The sequence below is a fragment of the Silurus aristotelis genome (assembly GCF_946808225.1).
Source record: "Silurus aristotelis genome assembly, chromosome: 3".
Classification (NCBI taxonomy): domain Eukaryota; kingdom Metazoa; phylum Chordata; class Actinopteri; order Siluriformes; family Siluridae; genus Silurus; species Silurus aristotelis.
In genome coordinates, this window is record NC_139576.1 from 2,680,653 (window position 1) to 2,688,529 (window position 7,877).

Below are 7,877 nucleotides of genomic sequence, written 5' to 3' on the forward strand. Positions count from 1 at the left end.
TACTTTTGCTACCTCTGGTGTGGGGCTTGTTTTCCAACACAAGGGAATTGTTTTGCTTATTTCTAGTCTTAATTAAAGTCATGCTGGACTTGAATTAATAAGTGGTTAATGGATGATTCATTTTTGCCAGGTTTTATTTTATTATTATTTTTACCACAAAGTCAATTTATATTTTATCTTAGCAATTTTAAGATTTTCACTCATATCAAATATTAAGTCTTTTCTCACAGATCCAAATATATTGTTGTTACCAGAAACATCAACCCATTTTCCATTCTCAGGGTAATAGCCAGACACAGCACAGTCCTCTTTCTCAACATTGTTTGGTTCACCTGGATTCCAGAACCTGAAAAAAGAGAATTGGTCTTCACCTTCTTTTTATATAGTTTAATTGACCTTAAATCATTATTACAGGTTTAATTAAAGACAATTGTCATTAAAAACACTATTATATTGTCTGAGTCAACGAAATGTCATCGTTCCATGATTTTACCCACTGTGACTCACCATAAACCTTATGCACTAAACACTGAAAATAAAGATTTTTTTGAGGATACAGTTAATCGATAAGAATTCATGGTACCTACAGGTTGTGAAGATGCATAATGATGTCATTAGCTAAAACGTGCGCAGGTTACTGAACTTCCTGAACAAGTGTTCACCTGTACATGAGTCATGGTCACATTTGAGTGGATTATGGCACAGTTACCAGGGCAAATTTTTTATGCAAAGTGTGCTCTAAACTGCCAGTGTAAAAGCTTCACATATGCCCCTTAGACCTGAGAGTGATTTCTGTGTTCTTAAGTGTGATGTGAGAGTGACCATTGCACAAACCCAATTTTTCTCATTCTCTTACCCATTGGTCACTGTGGTTCCGTCCACCCATTTCCAGGTCCTTTCACTGTCTCTGTCATTTGCACCAATCCAAACACCTTCATTTCTTCTGCACACCTCAACAAAGTCCTGGTGTGGAAAAACAACTGATTAGATGTTCCCATTTCATGACATACAGGAGAAATATGTCTTTCTTTAATAAAATAATTACATTTAAAACCACAGCTCAAATCAGGATTTTCTAATCGATTGATAAGAAGGTGTGCATCATTTTTATAACCATAACATGAACAATACTTTAACATTAATGTGCTCGTTCTAAAAGGGAATTGTTTCTATAGTAACAGCTTACTTTTTCAATAAACGTCTATCAATCTTGTATTGTGATTCTGGTGTGCAATAATCTAAAGATACGGATCCCATTCAGGCTTCTAACATCAATAAATAGTTTAGAAATATACTATTTAATTATATAATCTCTAAACTTTTCCTTTTTTTTTTTTTTTCAATAATTTATTGAGCTATTCAAACACGAGCCCTGATGGTTACGAATGAAGAAACACTATTAATGTACAGTATGTATTGTATCTGTTGTTCTAACACCACCAAAATATTCTGTTACTCAGAAACACCCAAACTGCCAGAGCAGTGAGAAAGAGAAGGTGAGAAAAAAAAAGAGAGACATGAATAAGTCTATTTTATACTGACTGCAAAAGACCATAAAATATTTGCTGAAGAAGACACACAGGTGATTAAACACTGCCCCTGAGGATTATCTGGTGTTCACAGAAACACAGTGGATACAAAATTAGTGTTTTAACCAACTGCAAATGTGCTGCATTACTTTAAATTTAACAAACATTCACTTACTCAGTTGAGAAAGACGTTCCTTCTCAGCCATGTTGTTGTAACGGGTCTGTAACTGACTTTTTTCCATATTCAGGTTGTTGAAACTGGTCTGTAACTGGTCTCTCTCTATAGTCAGGTTGTTGAAACTGGTCTCCAACTGGCCTCTTTCTACAGTCAGGTTATTAAATTTGATGCACAGTATGGTGATGACAACCAGCAAGAAAACAACCAGCATTAACAGACAAAACACAGTCCCTCTGAAACATCTGTATCCTGAACTGCTGGGTTCTAAAGATAAACATCAATCAATCAATAAAACAATCAATCAATTAAATCTGCATAGGATGATGTAATTCATTAAAGTAGTTTGTATGTGTAGATAAATGTGAGTGTGTGAGCATACCTGAAATAATTCCATTATTGCTTCTTGAAATAGTTCCATCATTGCTTCTGGTCTCTTGAGTTTCTGGAACTTCATTTGCATATATGTCTTCATAAGAATTTTCTTTGTTCTTTGGATCAGCTGCCCTGCTATCTGCAGAAACTCCTGAGTAATTTTCATAAACTTCTTCATTCATCTTTCTTTGTGTTCCCTCTCATAAAGATGCTGAATGTACAAAAGCCTTCAATGTATTTTAGATCTCGATCTCTACAGTCTCCGCTTTAGCCTCCAAACTAAGATCAACTCCCTGTGACTACTGTCTCTAAATTTTTGTTGTACATAATACAGGAAGTAGAAGTCGCATCTTATCCCCCACACAGCAACACATTCACAATGCCATCGCTATACCAGTTTGTTTATTAGCTTCCTGTTAGTTTCTCTGGAGCTAAATTTGACCTTTCAAAAATCACTCACACTACATTAATAGGCTAATGCCATTTTAAAGAATGACCCTTTGGAAGGGTATAACTGTATAGTTTTCTAGAAAAAAATTATGCTGGCACAAACAAAACAGAAACTATGAAAAACATTAAGGAGAGAGGATGTAGGATTTGGAAGCTTCTACCAATTGGTAAATTCAAGATGTTTTTTGAATTTCTCAAAGGTGTCCAGTGAACTTGGTATCTGTTTGGTATTTATTGTCAGAAATATCTTCTGGCTAATTACTATTACTGTACCTACCATAAAAACATGAAAACACTAGAAAGGCAAATATAGATTTGGTTTAATGTTTTAACAAAGGAAGAAAAAGATACTTTACAGAATGTATATTAAAACAATATTTTTTTACTAATCTTTACTAATTCATGTAATATCATTCTATTGAAACTGTTTCATGTCTTTTTTAACATTTGGCTATTGATCCAAAAGTATTGGAAAACAGAACAAATCAGATTTAACTTTACAAAGGCAAAAATCCTTATGAAAAGATAATTTACTGTTCTTCTTTTTTTTTTGACTGCTCTCGTTAGAGGTCACCACGGCAGATCATCCATCTACAAATGACTGTCCTCTACATCTGACTGCTTCAAACCAACCACATGCATGTCTTTCCTCACCACATCTATAATCCTCTTCCTTGGACTTCTTCTTTTTTTCCTGCCTGGAGGCTCCATCCTTAGCATTCTTCTACCCCTTGTACCTTGTACCCTTTTACCCTCAATTACACCTCTCTCAACCTTGACTCCCAAAGCATCCTCTAATAAACTTGTTTATAATCCTGTCTATCATCGTTACTCCCAATGAATATCTCAGGATCTTCAGCTCTGCTACCTCCAGCTCAACCTCTTGTTTTTTACTCAATGCCATTGTCTCTAAACTATACAACATTTCAGGTCTCACCACAGTCCTATAAACTTTCCCTTTCACTCTCACAGATACTCTTCTATCACAAATCACTCCTGTCACTCTTCTCCACCCACTCCACCCTGCCTGCACTCTTTTCTTCACTTCTCTAACACACTCTCCATTACTTTGCACTGTTGACCCCAGGTACCTGAACTCCTCCACCTTCTCCAACTCTTCTCCCTGCAACCGCACCCCTCCACTGCCCCCCCTCTCATTCACACACATGTACTCTGTCTTACTCCAACTGACTTTCATTCCCTTTCTCTCCAGCGCATACCTCCACCTCTCCAGGCATTTCTCCACCTGCTCCCTACTCTCACCACATATCACAATATCATCCGCAAACATCATAGTCCACGGAGACTCCTGTCTGACCTCGTCTGTCAACCTGTCCATCACCACTGCAATCAGGAAAGGGCTCAGAGCCGATCCTTGGTGCAGTCCAACCTCCACCTTGAACCAGTCTGTCATTCCTACTGCACACTTCACTGCTGTGACACCGTCCTCATACATGTCCTGCACCACCCTCACATACTTCTCTGACACACCTGACATCCTCATACAATACCAATATTATATTCACAATAGAACACAGAAAATGGTTTAAGTGTGGAAATGTACCATTTAAAGGAAAACATAACAGTGATTTTGAATAAAATTTTAAATTGAGAATTTGTTGGCAACAACACGTCTAAAAAAATGTGGGACAGAGTCATGTGTATTTTGGGCATTTGGGAACCAGTTGCTAGAATTTTGGGAGAGTAATATTGTCCTATTCTTGTGTGATACATGATTCTAGCTGTTCAACAGTCCTGAGTCTTCTCTGGTGTATTTTTGTAATTTTTTTTGCTTTTTTTGCTAAATGTTTTTAATTGCTAAAAGGTCTAAACCAGGCCAGTTCAACACCCAGACTGAAATATGCAAATAAGTCTGAAATAAGTCTTACTGGAAAACTGGAAGGAAGCATGTTCACCAATTGATGGTGCCTTTCTACAGTATATGTCAAGTCAAATAGCTTTTATTGTCATTTCAACTATATATATGTGACACGTTACACAGTGAAATGAAACAATGTTCTTCCTGAACCCTGGTGCTACATACAACAACAATCACAGAAAACACAGGGTTAAGGACTATTAAGTGTCCTCACCACATAAAGTGCATTGTGTGCAACCTGGTGCAAACAGTGCAAAGACAACACAAGACAGTGCAAGACAAATACACAAAATAGCCCACCAGTAAACCTGTTGTATATTGCACACTGCAGTGTGCAAGTTGTTTATTCCATTGCCACTAATGCACTTCCATACCATCAGTCCTACAGCATTTCCTGATATAGTCACACATTTGCAGCATGTTTGGCTCCATCTCCATAGCAAAAGAGGCTAAGGTTCATGGCTAATGCTGACAGGAAGGCCAAATAAAAATCCCACCCCAACCCCCCCCTTTTAATATCAGAGAATAAGGCAGAAAATATAGAGTTGGGGTTACAGTTAAACTGAAATAATTGTGTGTCTGTAATTAATGCAGTCTCCTTAATTAACCAGTAGAACAGGGCTGGGCAATTAATTTCGATAGGAGGCCACATGAAAATATCTGAACTGTGTTGAAGGGCCGAACCAATGATATCTTGAAATTAATTCTGCTCAATATTAATTTTATCTCATTGTAAAAAGCAGTTAAATATTTATTTTTATAAGCTGCTAGTAAGTAAAGTATTAAAGCGATTAAAGCAAGTGATAAACAGTAAAAAAACAAAAAAAACCATAACTTTCATTTTATTTTTAACTTGTTAACCTTCACAAATACTAAATAGGTGTTTTGCAGTATTTTAAAAATAAGCAGCTGAATAACTTTATACAAAAAGCAATAAGTGCTTTTGATGTTTTCAGTTTAGTTTACTTGTTCAGTGAGAAAAATCCAGTCTGTCTTGGGCTTGAACAAGTTCACTGAAATCTGGCTGAATGTCTGAGGTGGCTATGCGAAGGACAGCTGAGAGGTGATCATCAGTTATAGAGGATCTGTAACAGCATTTGTAAAGTTTTGTAAGAAGCGTTTGTTGAATTTGCAGCTTGGCTAGCAAAGCCTCCAACTCCTTTGCGCGCTCTTCGCCAGATAAGCTCCTATATTTCTCCTCGTGTTTGGTCACGTAGTGGCAATTCGGATTGTAATCTTTAAACACAGTGACTTGTGTACCACAAACTAAGCACACGGCTTTACCTTTGATTTCTGTAAAGAAATATTTAGCAGTTCATGTCTTGTTGAAAACACAGCATTCGGAATTACCTTTCTTTTTTTAATGCGGGTTGACATTTTTTGGGGGGGCCAGGGGTAGCTGGCTATCCTTATGCATTCCTTTCCTTCCGGACTCTACACTCTCTCCACAACTGCGCTTTCTCCCCAAAGCGCACCCCGGATTACCCCTATCTTCCTGTGCGTTCATTCTTGGACTGTGTGGACCTCACCCCTCCAGGGCGTACCACGGATTCCTAAGATCCCACTCTTTGGATTCCTAAGGACTGCCGTGTGTGTTTGTGTGTATTTCTCTCTCTCAATTTCTTTATTAAACCTGAGCGAGCTGTACTCCGGCTTCCGCATCCCGTTCATTCGCTCTCTGACAGGAATTGAACTGAATTGAAGCATGACCTTAATTTATATTTATATTTATAACTAATAGTGTATTAAGGATTTATAACAATAGATTTATCTAGAACATCTCGTGTCAGGAGCTATTAGACTCTGCAACTGGTTTGCACAAATTATCTGTCAAAACATATTGAATTAAAAGCTGATTTAATAAAATATAAATTTTTGCCTGCATTTTTGTTTGTTTTATTGAAATAATTTTGCCACAAAGCAGAAAGCAAACGCATTTTCCTTTCTGGAACTTCAGCTGCGAAAAGCTTTGGGAACGCCCCACATTGTCCACGCTCTGAATCGGGTGTAAAACCCAGCCAATACGCAAGTCGTGACCTCATCGGCGGGCGACTTCGTGTAAACCAGGAAGCTACAAAATGGCAAAGCGATGGTAGCGGCATTAGGATCTGTTGCTCAGGTAAGCGCTTTGTGTGTTAATCTGTGCAACATGGCAAAACGGACAGGCTTTCGCATGTGTGTTCCTCCTTGCCCCCGGTTCATTATGGGAGGGGATACTCATGAGCTGTACGTTGTTTGTTTGGGAGTGGAGAATGTTCAATCGTCTCTCTCGGCTCACTCAGTACCCACTCAGTACTATCAAGGTTTCGAGAAGATCTTTTCTAACCTTAGATATATGGAGGGAACATGCATTCCTGTCTAAAGGCCCCATCTTGGCAGCGCCTTGTTATTGCGTAATGCTACAACAACCGCATCCCTCACGGGGTGGGACAAGGTTCCCTCACTGGGGCTCGACACCATGGTGCATACATGGCTGAGGCTTCATCTGTACACCTTTCTTATCATTGCGCTGCTCCCGGGAGTTCTGGAGAGAATCCACCAGGATGGAGTACGTCTCCTTCTGGTAGCACCCTGTTGGCCAGGCAGACCGTGGTTTGCGGACCTGCTGTCCCTCCTCGGGACCTCCTTGGGAAATTCCTCTAACAAGGGATCTCCTCCTGCAGGCCTCTCTACTAAGTTAGTTGAGACCACCCTCTATTCCAGAGCTCCCTCCACCAGGAGGTCGTATGTCACTAGATGGCAGCTGTTCTCCACGTGGTGTGAGCACGCCTGTGTGGGATTTGGCTATCGTGTTGGCGGCTCTATCTGAGCCCCACTTTAAGCCTTTGGCTGAGGTGGCCCTTATATATCTGCCGGTTAAGACCGCCATCCTTTTGGCGATATCCTTCCTTAAAAGAATAGGGGACCCACAGATCCCCATCCTGGAGCTTACTCCTGGCATGGCCAGTGTGTTCCTCTACCCTAGAACTGGGTATGTACCTAAGATCCCTACGGCTTTCTTTACGACCTGTCATGTTGCAGGCATACTGCCCTTCTCCCCTACTAGTTTCAGACCAGGAGAAGCAGAATCGACTGTGTCCAGTGTGAGCACTGGGTACATACATCCACAGGACAAGTCCTTGGAGGAAGTCGGAGCAACTGTTTGTCTGCTATGGCCCTCATAAGAAAGGTATTCCTGCCAATAAGCAGACTCTCTGGATGGGTTTTTGGTTGGTTATGGGTCCTCTGGTCTTCCCAAGCCATTCTGAGTCAAGGCTCATTCAACCCGGAGTATGGCGGCCTCTATGGCCTTGTCGGCAGGAGTGACCCTGCAGGACATATGTAACGCTGCAGGTTGGTCCACCTCGTTGACATTTGTCAGGTTTTACGACCTCGACATTAGAGCCACTCCTGGCTCCTCTGTCCTGCAGGCTGGTGTTGCCCAGACACTCTAGGCAGGGACTGGTCAGTATGGTGCAATGGTACACTG

General features: G+C 40.1%; 1 protein-coding gene across 4 annotated transcripts in view; it reads left to right on the forward strand.

The window, feature by feature from the left end:
* Positions 1–7,877, forward strand: part of LOC310723321 (uncharacterized protein) — a 487,719-nt gene that overhangs the window by 286,540 nt on the left and 193,302 nt on the right. The gene's annotated exons all lie outside the window — the stretch shown is intronic.